Here is a 13,844-nt window from a genome sequence, read left to right on the forward strand (position 1 = left end):
ACTATCCAAAAATCTAATCTGTCGTGATGGCGCCTATTGTAGAACTAGGCAAGCCAACTCATTTCCAAACAAACCAATATTTTCATTTCAAAGATAATTTTAATACTATTTAATATAAAACCTTCATTTAAGGAGTTCAAATAAAAGAAAACAGAAGTGCGGAAAAGAAAAGTCCGACATCGGGGTGTCACTAGTCATGAGCATCTACTACAATCTGTCTAACAATATCAAGGCTAACTCAGCCTGGAAAATAGCTAAATACAACTAGAGGAAGATAGGAGAGAGAAGAGCAGGGGTTGCGATCGCCAAACAGCTACCTTGCTATCTCCAAAAAACTCTGCAACCAGAACACTCAATAATCGCTACCGTGTCCAGCTACACTTGAATCTACACACGGTGCAAGGAGTAACGTGACTACGCCAACTCAGTAAGTAACAATAATAAATAAAGACTCAGCAGTAGTGACGAGCAATAAAGCATATAACGTTCATATCATGAAATCTCAGTAAAGTACAACATGCTTTAAAAATCAGTGTTTGAATCAAATCATCTCGTTTAGACCCAGTTCTAGTAAAAAGCATTTAAAGATATTTTTCCAACAGTTTTCAAATAAAGGCTCAATGCAAAGGTGAGCAAAAATGATGAAATCATAAACAGCCCCTCGGGCAAAACATTACTCATATACAGCCTCTCGGGCAAACCTCACAGTAACTCGTGCCACTTGGGCATACCTCATAATTACTCTTGCCACTCGGGCATACCTCACAATCACTCATTCCTCCCAGTCACTCAGCACTCGGCACTCGGCATTCGCACTTAGTAGGTACCTCCGCTCACTGGGGGTGTGTATAGACTCCGGAGGGGCTCCTTCAGCCCAAGCGCTATAATCTGCACGGACAACTCACGTGCTATAATAATAAAGTATGCTGCATGCGGGTAGCCCCTATCCACACTCATCCTCACAAATCAGGCCCTCGGCCTCACTCAGTCATAAACCTCTCAAGCCACTAGGGCATTTCAGTAAAACAGGGCATTCAACCCAAAACATTTATATGCATCAAAACAGAGTCATAAAACTGAGTTATGCGGTAAACAAATATAAACATGACTGAGTATAGATTTTCAATTGAAAACAATAAGGATGGTAAGAAACAGCCCCTAAGGGTCCAAAGAGCATTGGCGCAAGGCCCAAATATGGCATTCAACCCAATTTACAGAAATTCTTTCTAAAACATATAAGTATCATATGGTTTCAACAAAGTATACAACTTTACAGTTGCTACGGGACGGACCAAGTCACAAATTCCCAACAGTGCATGCCCACACGCCCGTCACCTAATATGTGCATCACTAAAAATAGTAGAATGATACAAAATCTGGGGTTTCGTACCCTCGGGACTAGATTTACAATTGTTGCTTACCTCAAACCAATCAAATCTCTAACCGGCAATGCTCTTGCCTCTGGACCTAGCCTCCAAATGCTCTGAATCTATTCATAATCAGTACAATACCATCAATACGCGCTAATGGAATGAATTCCACAAGAAAAGCTACAAAATTAGACCAAAACTCGAAATTGGCTCAAACCCGGCCCCCGGGCCCACATCTCGAAATCTGACAAAATTTACAAAAGTAGAAAGCGCATTCACTCACGAGTCTAACCATACCAAATTCATCAAAATCCGACATTGTTTGGTCCTTCAAATCCTTAAATTACTGTCCAAAAATTCCAAGCCCTAACCCCTCATTTTTACTAATTACCATGATTAAACAACGGAAATTCACCATATATACAAGTATTAGGGCTCAAGTAACTTACCCCCATGAAATCCCCTTGATCCCCTCTTCAAATCTCTCCCAAAAGCTCCAAAACCCGTATAAAAATGGTAAAGAATGCACCAAAATCGCGAAGGGTTCTATTTATGGTTTCTGCCCAGGTTTTCCGCACCTGCGGCCATTTTCTCGCACCCGCGCGACTGCACCTGCGGTCCAAGGAGCCTCACCTGCTCAACTCACTTACGCGCCCAGGCTTCGCATCTGTGGCAACATCGTCGCACCTGCGAAGGCGCATCTGCGCGTTTCCTCCGCTTCTGCGAAGCCTGCCCAGCATCCCATTTCCGCATCTGCGTCCCAGGTTTTGCACCTGCGGGCTCGCAGATGCGACTTCCAACTCGCACCTGCGCAATCTGCCTAGACCAGCGTTGCTCACACATGCGCACTCCACACGCGCACCAACGGCCTTGCACCTGTGAGGCTTTCTTCCGCAGGTGCGAAAATAGCAGTAGCAGCAGCTTCAGCTGCATTTTCCAACTTCAACAAATTCGTTTACCACCGGAATCACCCCGAGGACCTCGGGACCTCAACCAAAAATGCCAACAAGTCATTTATCAACATACCAACTTAGTCGAACCTTTGAATCACTCAAAACAACATCAAATCATCAAATTACCCTCGGATTCAAGCCTAAGAACTTCTAAATTTTTAAATTCGGCAACCGATGCCGAAACCAACCAAACCATTCCGAATGACCTTAAATTTTGCACACACATCACAAATGACACTACGAACCTACTCCAACTTCTATAATTCTATTCCGACCCCGATATCAAAATTTTCACTGTCGATCAAAATCGCCAAATTTTCAATTTTGCCAATTCAAGCCTAATTCTACCACTGACCTCCAAATCACATTCCGGACGTACTCCTTAGTCCAAAATCACCTAACGGAGCTAACGGAACCATCAGAATTAAAATTCGAGATCGTTTACACATAGGTCAATATCCGGTTGACTTTTCCAACTGAAGTTTCTACTTAAGAGACTAAGTATCTCAATGCACTCTGAAACCACTCTGGTCCTGAACCAACTAACTCGATATAACATAACATAGCTGAATAACACAAAAAGAAGTAGAAATGGGAAAACAAGGCTATAACTCTCGAAACGACCGGTCGGGTCGTTACACTCTTCCACCTTAAAACAACCCCAAACCACCAACAAAAGTAGACTGAAATAGCCCCAAAACAGCCCCAGAAACTCGGCTAACAATCCAAAGTCAACCATGGAAAATGCATCTCTAAAATCAGTTAGAGAGATGGAAGAAAAATAAAACTTACTAGAGATAGAGAGCAGCCTGAGTGCTGACGATGCCCGCTTGGATTGTCGCCGCCGTCACCGACGATGCCCGCTTGGATTGAGTGCCGACGATGCTGGTGAAGCCTGAGGATTTGCCGTAGAAGCAGTGAGGCGGAAAAAGAGAAAAGAGGAAAATGGCTAAGTGTCACGACCCAAAATCTCACATGTCGTGATGATGCCTATCTCAATACTAAGCAAGCCAAAAATCCCAATAAACCACCATTTCTTTTAAATTTGAAAACAAAATAATTAAATTCAGCGAAAACATCTCACAATTTCAAATATAACACTCCCAAAATCCGTGTCACTGAGTACATGAGCATCTAATGTGAATACAATATTTGACTGATAAAAACTACCGCCTGAAAGTATAGAACAGTACAATAACTAAAGGAAAGAGAGACAAAGTCAACAGACGCCAAGCAGCTACATTGATAGTCTCCGACTGATAGTACTCTGAAATCTAACAATCTCCGTATCCGAAAGCACTTGGATCTGCACACGAGGTGTAGAGTGTAGTATGAGTACAACTAACTCAATAAGTAACAAGACTAACCTCTGGGCTGAAAGAAATGATGAGCTTCGCAGGTACAGTCCAGTAAAAATAATGGTACATAAATGTAGGCATGCTTTCAAGTTCAACAACTAAACTTAGTACAAGTAAAATAGATCAATACTGCATGATATGAGGAATATGACATCTCTGTAGCAAGACCTCCAGTAGATACTGGTCACCAATTATTCGGTCACTCGGTACATTTTATGGCTAGTCCAGCCCCGGGGTGTTCCAACTCGTATATATATACACATCGACTGATAGTCAGTCATTCAGTACCTTATAAGGCCAATCCAGCCCTGGTGTAATTTATCTCCAAATGCAAATAATACGGATAAGATCCATGTCCACATAAATTCATTACAATATAAATAAGCAACGCAAGTCCATGCCCTGGGAAATCCATCCCGAATATATATATAATCATCATAAGTAAGGCAAGTCCATACCCTCGGAAGTCCATCCCTAATATATATAATCATCTACGCTCACGCGGGGTGTACACACTTCGGAGGAGCTCCTTCAGCCCAAGCGCTATAAGTCGACTGCGCTCACTGGGTGTGTGTGCAGACTCTCGTAGGGGCTCCTTCAACCCAAGCGTTATATAAAGCCCTTATGGCCTACTGCAGGCGGGAGGTCCCGATCCGTATATAATAAAGCCAATAAGGCCTGCTACAGGCGGGCAGCCCCGATCCATAAAATAGTAAAGCCTATAAGGCATGCTACAGGTGGGCAACCCCGATCCATATAATAATAATGTATAAAGCCATTATGGTCTGTTGCGTCGCGCAACTCAATCCCATAAATATCCTCACAATGGACAAATATTACTGAGTGTGAAATGTATATTTTTGAACAATTAATTCAACAGCAACACGACCCGATGGGTCCCAAAATATTGGCACGTAGCCTAAACATGATCTTTAATAGGAGCCTCAACTCAATTTCTCTAACACGTGGAGAATGTTCAGATAATAACATGATTCATTAATCTTACAACTGCAAAGGATTTATTCAAGACATAATTTCTATGGTGCACGTCCACATGCTCGCCACCTATCGTGAGTGTCACCTCCAAACAATTTATATCATACCAAAAATCGTGGATTCAAACCCTCAGAACCAAGTTTAGAAGTGTTACTTACCTCAAGCCGTGTAATTCTTTATTCTGAAATGTCTTTTCCACGTGAATTGGCCTCCAAACGCCTCGAATCTAGCCACAAATAATTCGGTTAAGTCAATAAAATTTATTGGAATTAACTCCATAAGAAAATGCTAATTTTCCATAAAAATCCGAATTTTAGCTCAAATATCGCCCGTGGGGCCCACGTCTCGGAACTCGACAAAAGTTACAAAATATGAACCCCCATTCTACCACGAGTCTAACCATACCAAAATTATTAAATTTTAATAACAATTCGGCCCTCAAATCCTCAAATTTATCCAAGAGGGTTTTCAGGCTTTTCCAACTTAATTCACCAATTAAATGATAAAAACAACCATGAATTCGGGTAATTTAACCAATATTGAGTTAAGAACACTTACTCCGTTGTTTCCTCTGAAAATATCCCAAAAATCGCCTCAATCCGAGCTCCAAATCGTTAAAAATTCCCATTTTCTAAATTTAAACTTTCTGTCCAGACCTCTCTTCTTCGCGAACGCGACAGGTCCCTCGCGTTCGCGAAGCACAACTCGATTGCCCACAAATTTAACCCTTCGCGAATACGACCGTGGCTTCTCGAACGCGACCATGGCTTCGCGAACACGACCATGGCTTCGCGAACGCGAAGCTTTACCAGCTCAGACCTTCGCGAACGCGACCACCACCTCGCGAACGCGTAGAACAAGGACCTGGGGTCCCCAATAGCCCCACTCCTCTTCGTGAACGCGACACCGTTCATGCATTCGCGATGCACACATAAACCATACCTTCGCATGCTCCCCTTCACGAAAGCGAAGAACAAAACCTCACACTCAGAAAACACTCTTCGTGAATGCGAGGGCCCACTCGCGAACGCGAAAGAGAAAATCAGAAAATATGCAGCAGCAGATATCAGCAATCTCACCAAGGCCAAAAATGATCTGTTAACCCCCCGGAACACACCCGAGCCCCCCGGGACCTCAACCAAACATACCATCAAGTCCTAAAATATCATACGAACTTAGATGAACCCTCAAATCACCTTAAACAATGCTAAAACCACGAATCATACCCTAATTCAAGCCTAATGAACTTTGAAATTTTTAGTTTCTACAAATGACTCCGGAACCTATCAAATTACGTCCGATTGACCTCAAATTTTGCACACAAGTCATAAATGACATAACAGAGGTATTCAAATTTTTAGAATTGGATTCCGACCCCGATATCAAAAAGTCAACCCACGGTCAAACTTCCCAAAATTTCAACTTTAGGCATTCCAAGCCTAATTCCACCTCGGACCTCCAAATAATTTTCTGGACATGCTCCTAAGTACAAAATCACCAAACAGAGCTATTGAAATCATCAAAATTCAAATCCGAGGTCGTTTACACATAAGTCCACATCCGGTCACTTTTCTAACTTAAAATTTTCAATTATGAGACTAAGTGTCTCATTTCACTCCAAATTCCTTCTGGACCCGAACCAACTACCCCGACAAGTCATAAAACAACTGTAAAGAATAAATTGAGCAGTAAATGGGGGAACGGGGTTGTAATACTCAAAATGACTGGCCGGGTCGTTACATTCTCCCCCACTTAAATATATGTTCGTCCTCGAATATGCCAGGAGTTGTTTCCAAGGCACCATATCACTATTCTATCTTACCACGCACGTACCCGAGGTTAATATCACGTCACCCTATTCTATATAGGCCTGACCACACAACCTAACTGAAAATCATTAATTTAACCCTAGCCCAAAAACCTTGGAGCCAAATTTCTAACATCCAGAATTCTTTTCAAGATTTAAATCTCACACATTGTAGAAGTCTGAACAATCTGTATCAAGCCATAGCCATAACCCTAGATATACTCACATTACATACTACACCAATACAACTTAATCCACAACTGCGCAACCTTGTACCCAAAACTGAAGATGTCTCAAAGTAGAGAGTTGTATTGCAAGTTCAACAAGCACCACTACAACTGTAATGCTATAAACTTATTTTATATAGTAGAACCAAGACACACAAATTTAATAACAGTAACCAACTCTTCTAGAGCTCATATTAACATCACTTGCACGGACAACTCACATGCTATAGTATCAATATATGGACCCGCACGGACAACTCACGTGCCAATAACATAATCTGCATGACATGGTCACATGCCTTTAATTCAAGCATAGCATACAAGAGTAATCAAATAAGTACACATGAACCATCGTAACTGATCACAACTCCAGTACTCGCATGTCTATCACATTCTTCATGCACGATCATCCCACTAGGAATATTCCCTTAATTCCTCCGTGCCGCATATCAATAACTCGTATATCAGTAGTCTATTAACTAGGTGAGTATCGCAATACCGCTGGCATCCGAAAGTCAGAACACAATGCGCCCTTCGAAATGCGTACCCTTCTCAGGGATTATCGAGCAGTTATAACATCCATCAAAATATCTGAAACTGACCATGCTGTCCCACATTCGTTACCTTCTCTTCAAGACCGAACTGTCACCTTGTACATGTAAATCCTAATCCCGCACAATACACCACACCTATTATGCCATCATGTGACAAGCACAAGAATCCCATTATCAACTCTGAGTCACCAGCAAATTACATACCTTATTTGAGTCTAAGGCCGTTTCATTCACCTTCCTGATACCGAAATAAAAATCCATACTGATATGCAAAATGCCACAAGTCTCGACACCATCCGACTTAAATCTCAGATTTTATCCATAAATAACTTCACCAAAAAAATAATTCTCAATTATTACATATTAATCTTGAATCTATTAGAACTTTCTCGAGAGTCACCCTCTTTGTTCAAATCCACATTACACCGCCCAAATGAGCCAAAAGACACTTGCCCCATTAGCACATCAACACTCAAAGAAATAACTCTACTTTAATACCACCTATCAAATTTATACTCCGTGTGACTACATCATTCATAATTAACAACTCACTCATCCCACAATTTCATATACTCATAAAGAGAAATCAAATCGTAGATAGCGGACTCCCCCACTTAGCCCAAGGCCATATAACAAAACATATGATATCTCACCATACCCAGATAATATCTAAATTGACCAAACTAAGCAATAAAAGACCAACTCTGGTCTCGTCCCCCAATAATTCCCACACACGACCGAAACACCTGGTACACAATTATAGTATCTCCCATCGGTGTAGATACATGAACAGGTGAAACTAAGGACTCACAGGGCATATCCAGATAATCAGCAAAATACGATGATACATATGAATAAGTGAAACTAGGGTCAAGTAATATAGAAGTTTTCCCATGGCACACTGAAACAATACCTGTGATTACTGCATCTGAGGCAATAACATCTGACCTGTCAGGAAAAGCATAGAATCGGGCATGACCGCCACCGGATTGACCTCTCCCTCTTGGGCGACCCCTAGCTGACTGAGCTCCACCCTGAGCTGGCTAAGCGGGTGGTGGAGCAACTGGTGCAGAAATGGTAGCCTGACTCCTCTACTGAACTGTACCTCACGTACGGAGGGGACCATATTTCCTCACATGGACCAGCTCTCCATACTCATAGCACTCCATCTCGAAGAATGGTGGCGAGTTCTAAGGCAGACCTCAGGAACTAGAATAACTACCAGAAGGACCTGGTACATATGATCCTAGAACTGGTGGTGCACAGAGCGTACTCGGGGCTGGAAGTGTACTGAGAGATGACTGACTCTGATGAGAACTGTATGAACCATGGCTAGATGATGCACCATAGTGAACTGGACGACCCTTGTTGTGGTAGAACTGCCCTCCAGAAGGTACCCCACCAACACTGCCCGAACCTAGGGGCCTCTTAGCCTCCCTGTCACTACGCTCATGGCTACGGACCACCTCTATCTGTCGAGCAATGTCAACTACCTCGTTAAAAGTGGCACCATATACCCTCTCCCTAGTCATAAGCAACCGCAACTGATATGTGAGGCCATCAATGAACCTCTTAATCCTCTCCCTATCAGTGGGAACCAACCAAATTGCATGATGAGCCAACTCAGAAAATATCAACTCGTACTGCGTTGTGGACATGCCATCCTGACGTAACTGCTGAAACTGTCTGCGTAGCTCCTCTCTGCGAGCCTGTGGCATAAACTTCTCCTAAAAGAGAACGGAGAACTCCTTCCATGTAAGTGGTACTGCACCAACTGGCCTACGCCTCTCATAGGCTTCCCACCGTTTGAAGGCAGCCCCAAAAAATTGAAAAATAGTGAACGAGACTCCACTAGTCTCCAGAATACCCGTTGTCTGAAGCATCCGTTGACACCTCTCCAGAAAACCATGAGCATCCTCTGACTCAGTACCGCCAAATGGTGGAGGTCGAAGCCTCTCAAATCTCTCAAGTCTCCTTTTCTCATCATCTACTATGACAGGAGCTACCAGGGCTTGAGCAACTGCAACCGGCTGGGCTGGTAGTGCTCTCGGTATATGAAGTCCTTGTACTACCTGGTCTGAAGTACGGACAACAGAGGAATGAGTACCTCCCCCGGCCTGAGAAGTGGCAGGTGCGGCCTGAGCCGAAACCACCTAAGCAATACTAGTGCAAATTGTCAATAGGGCCAAAGTCTCCTGCAGGCATGGAATCTCAATAGGCACAGCTGGTGCCTGTGCTGGTTCTGTCGGCTCAGCTATATCTGGAATCTGCTCCTGAGCTGTAGCAACTGGTGGTATTACAGGTGTTGGTCCAACTGTGGTACGAGCTACACCTCGACCTCTACCTCAGCCCCGGCCTCTGCCACAATCTCTACCACGGCTCCGGCATCTCGCGGCCCTACCTGGTGGCACTGGTGGCTGACCGTCCGATCCGGTAGTACGTTTTCTTACCATCTGTGAGAGAATAGAATAACAGAATCTTAGTTTTCCGTAATCAACAAGTTCGCATGATAGGATACAAGAAAGTGAAATTTCTTCTAAGGGTCCGGCAGCCTCTCGAAGATAAGTATAGACGTCTCCATACCGATCCGTAAGACTATACTAAACCTGCTCATGACTCATGAGACCTATGTAACCTGGCTCTGATACTAACTTGTCACGACCCAAAATATCACATGTCGTGATGGCGCCTATCTCAATACTAGCCAAGCCAAAAATCCTAATAAACCACCATTTCTTTTAAATTTGAAAACAAAATAATTAAATTCAGCGGAAGAAATATCACAATTTCAAATATAACACTCCTAAAATCCGGTGTCACTGAGTACATGAGCATCTAATGTGAATACGGTATTCGACTAATAAAAACCACTGCCTGAAAGTATAGAGCATTACAATAACTGAAGGAAAGAGAGACAAGGTCAGCGGACGCCAAGCAGCTACCTTGATAGTCTCCAACTAATAGTACTCTAAAATCTAACAATCTTCGTATCCGAAAGCACCTGGATCTGCACACGAGGTGCAGAGTGTAGTATGAGTACAACTAACTCAATAAGTAACAAGACTAACCTCTAGGCTGAGAGAAATGATGAGCTCCGCAGGTACAGTCCAGTAAAAATAATGGTACAGAAATGTAGGCATGACAGTTAAACTCAGTACAAGTGAAATAGATCAATACTGCATATGAGGAATATGACATCTCAGTAGCAAGACCTCCTGTAGATACTGGTCATCAATTATTCGGTCACTCGGTACAGTTTATGGCTAGTCCAGCCCCGGGGTGTTCCAACACGTATATATATACACATCAACTGACAATCAGTCATTCAGTACCGTATAAGGCCAATCCATCCCTGGGGTAATTTATCCCCGAATGCAAATAATACGGACAAGATCCATGTCCAGGTAAATTCATTACAATATAAATAAGTAAGGCAAGTCCATGCCTTGGAAAATCCATCCCGAATATATATATAATCATCGTAAGTAAGGCAAGTCCAAGCCCTGGGAAGTCCATCCCGAATATATATAATCATCTACGCTCACTGGGGGTGTACAGACTCCAGAGGGGCTCCTTCAGCCCAAACGCTATTAGTCGACTGCGCTCACTGGGGTTTGTGCAGACTCTCGGAGGGGCTCCTTCAGCCCAAGCGTGATATAAAGCCTTTATGGCCTACTACAGGCGGGCAGTCCCGATCCGTATAATAATAAAGCCAATATGGATTGCTACAGGCGAGCAACCCCGATCCATTATATAATAAAGCCAATAAGGCATGCTGCAGGCGGGCAACCCCGATCCACAAAATAGTAAAGCCTATAAGGCATGCTGCAGGCAGGCAACCTCGATCCATATAATAATAATGTATAAAGCCATTATGGCCTATTGCGTCGCGCAGCTCAATCCCATAAATATCCTCACAATGGACAAATATTACAAAGTGTGAAATGTATATTTTTGAAAAATTAATTCAACAGCAACACGACCCCAGCGGTCCCATAATATTGGCACGTAGCCTTTACATGATCTTTAATAGGAGCCTCAACTCAATTTCCCTAACACGTGGAGAATATTCAGATAATAACATGATTCATTAATCTTACAACTACACAGGATTTATTCAAGACGCAATTTATATGGTGCACGTCCACATGCTCGTCACCTATCATGAGTGTCACCTCCAAACAATTTTTATCATACCAAAATTCGGGGATTCATACCCTCAGAACCAAGTTTAGAAGTGTTACTTACCTCAAGCTATGTAATTCTTTATTCTGAAATGTCTTTTCCACGTGAATTGGCCTCCAAACGCCTCGAATCTAACCACAAATAATTTGATTCAGTCAATAAAATTTATTGGAATTAACTCCATAAGAAAATGCTAATTTTCCATAAAAATCTGAATTTTAGCTCAAAAATCGCTCGTGGGGCCCACGTCTCGGAACTCGACAAACAATACAAAATATGAACCCCCATTCCACCACAAGTCTAACCACACCAAAATTTCTAAATTCCGATAACAATTCGGCCCTCAAATTCTCAAATTTATCCAAGAGGGTTTTCAAACTTTTCCAAATTAATTCACCAATTAAATGATAAAAATAATCATGGATTCGGGTAATTTAACTAATATTGAGTTAAAAACACTTACCCCGTTGTTTTCTCTGAAACGTTTCCAAATATCGCCTCAATCCGTGCTCCAAATCGTTAAAATGGAAATTCGTCCCATTTTCTGAAGTTAAACTTTCTGTCCAGACCTCTCTTCTTCGCGAACGCGACAGGTCCCTCGCGTTCGCGAAGCACAACTCGATTGCCCACAGATTTAACCCTTCGCGAATGCGACCGTGGCTTCGTGAACGCGAAGCTTTACAAATCTTACCCTTCGTGAATGCGACCACTGCTTCGCGAACGCGAAGCTTTACCAGCTCAGACCTTCGCGAACGCGACCACCACCTCGCAAACGCGTAGAACAAGGACATGGGGTCCCCAATAGCCTCACTCCTCTTCGCGAACGTGACACCACTCACGCATCCGCGATGCACACATAGACCATACCTTCGTGTTCGCGTCCTCCCTTTCACGAACACGAAGAATAAAACCTCACACTCAGAAAACACTCTTCGCGAACGCAAGGGCCCACTCGCGAACACGAAAGAGAAAATAAAAAAAATTGCAACAGTAGATATCAGCAATCTCACCAAGGCAAAAAATAATCCGTTAACCCCCCGGAACTCACCCGAGCTCCCCCGGGACCTCAACCAAACATACCATCAAGTCCTAAAATATTATACGAACTTAGTCGACCCCTCAAATCACCTCAAACAACGCGAAAGCCACGAATCATACCCCAATTCAAGCCTAATGAACTTTAAAATTTCCAGTTTCTACAAACGACTCCGGAACCTATCAAATCACATCCGATTGACCTCAAATTGTGCACAAAAATCATAAATGTCATAACTAAGGTATTCAAATTTTCAGAATCGGATTCCGATCCCGATATCAAAAATTCAACCCCCCGATCAAACTTCCTAAAATTTTAACTTTCGGCATTTCAAGCCTAATTCCACCACGGATCTCCAAATAATTTTCCAAATATGCTCCTAAGTCCAAAATTACCATACAGAGCTATTGGAATTATCAAAATTCAAATTCGAGGTCGTTTACACATAAGTCCATATCCGTTCACTTTTCTAACGTAAAATTTTCAATTATGAGACCAAGTGTCTTATTTTACTCTGAATTCCTTCCGGACCCGAACCCACTAACCCGGTAAGTCATTAAACAATTATAAAGCATAAATTGATCAATAAATAGGGGAACGTGGCTGTAATACTCAAAACGACCCGCCGGGTCATTACACTAAGTTAGGGCTTTTGCCTGACATAACATTACCTAAGGAAACTTATTATTTAAAATAATTGTGAAACTTAATGATTAAATTCTAAAATAATTCTCACTTATAAATATTATATTGTATAACAGAAATCACAATTCACAATTAATAAAATTCTATCTAACAAATTACCATGAATCAATATCAAACTTATAATTATTTAGAATCTAACACGTAATTATATAAACCAAAATTAATGACCCATACCTTAATGTCAATATATAAGCTAATTACAACTAATAAACTTACTAATTACAAATAATACACTTCTACTTAGTGTATTTTCAATATATAGGCTAATCAATTGTTAACATCAGTTAAGCATACCACCACTACACTTCTATTTAATGTAATTAACAACTTATAAGATAAAAAATCACTAATATTTCTTGTCGATAGTATTAATACACTTATATTAGAGTGTAATTATTAATGAATAGGCTAATCTGTCACGCCCCGAAATCAAGGAGCGCGACCGACGCTCAACCGAGTGAACCCGACTGAGCAAGCTTGTCAGATATTCCTTCTACCCAAACTCATTCATGAAATAAGAGGAGATGTACTCCATTAATCAAACACTAAAAAATATTTCATTAACAACTTCCATTTTATTCCCATTAGTAGCTCCATTCATAATTTTCAAAATATTATAAATTTATATGTAACGACCCGGCCGGTCGTTTCAG

The sequence above is a fragment of the Nicotiana tabacum genome, chromosome 23 (genome assembly GCF_000715075.1).
Source record: "Nicotiana tabacum cultivar K326 chromosome 23, ASM71507v2, whole genome shotgun sequence".
Lineage (NCBI taxonomy): Eukaryota > Viridiplantae > Streptophyta > Magnoliopsida > Solanales > Solanaceae > Nicotiana > Nicotiana tabacum.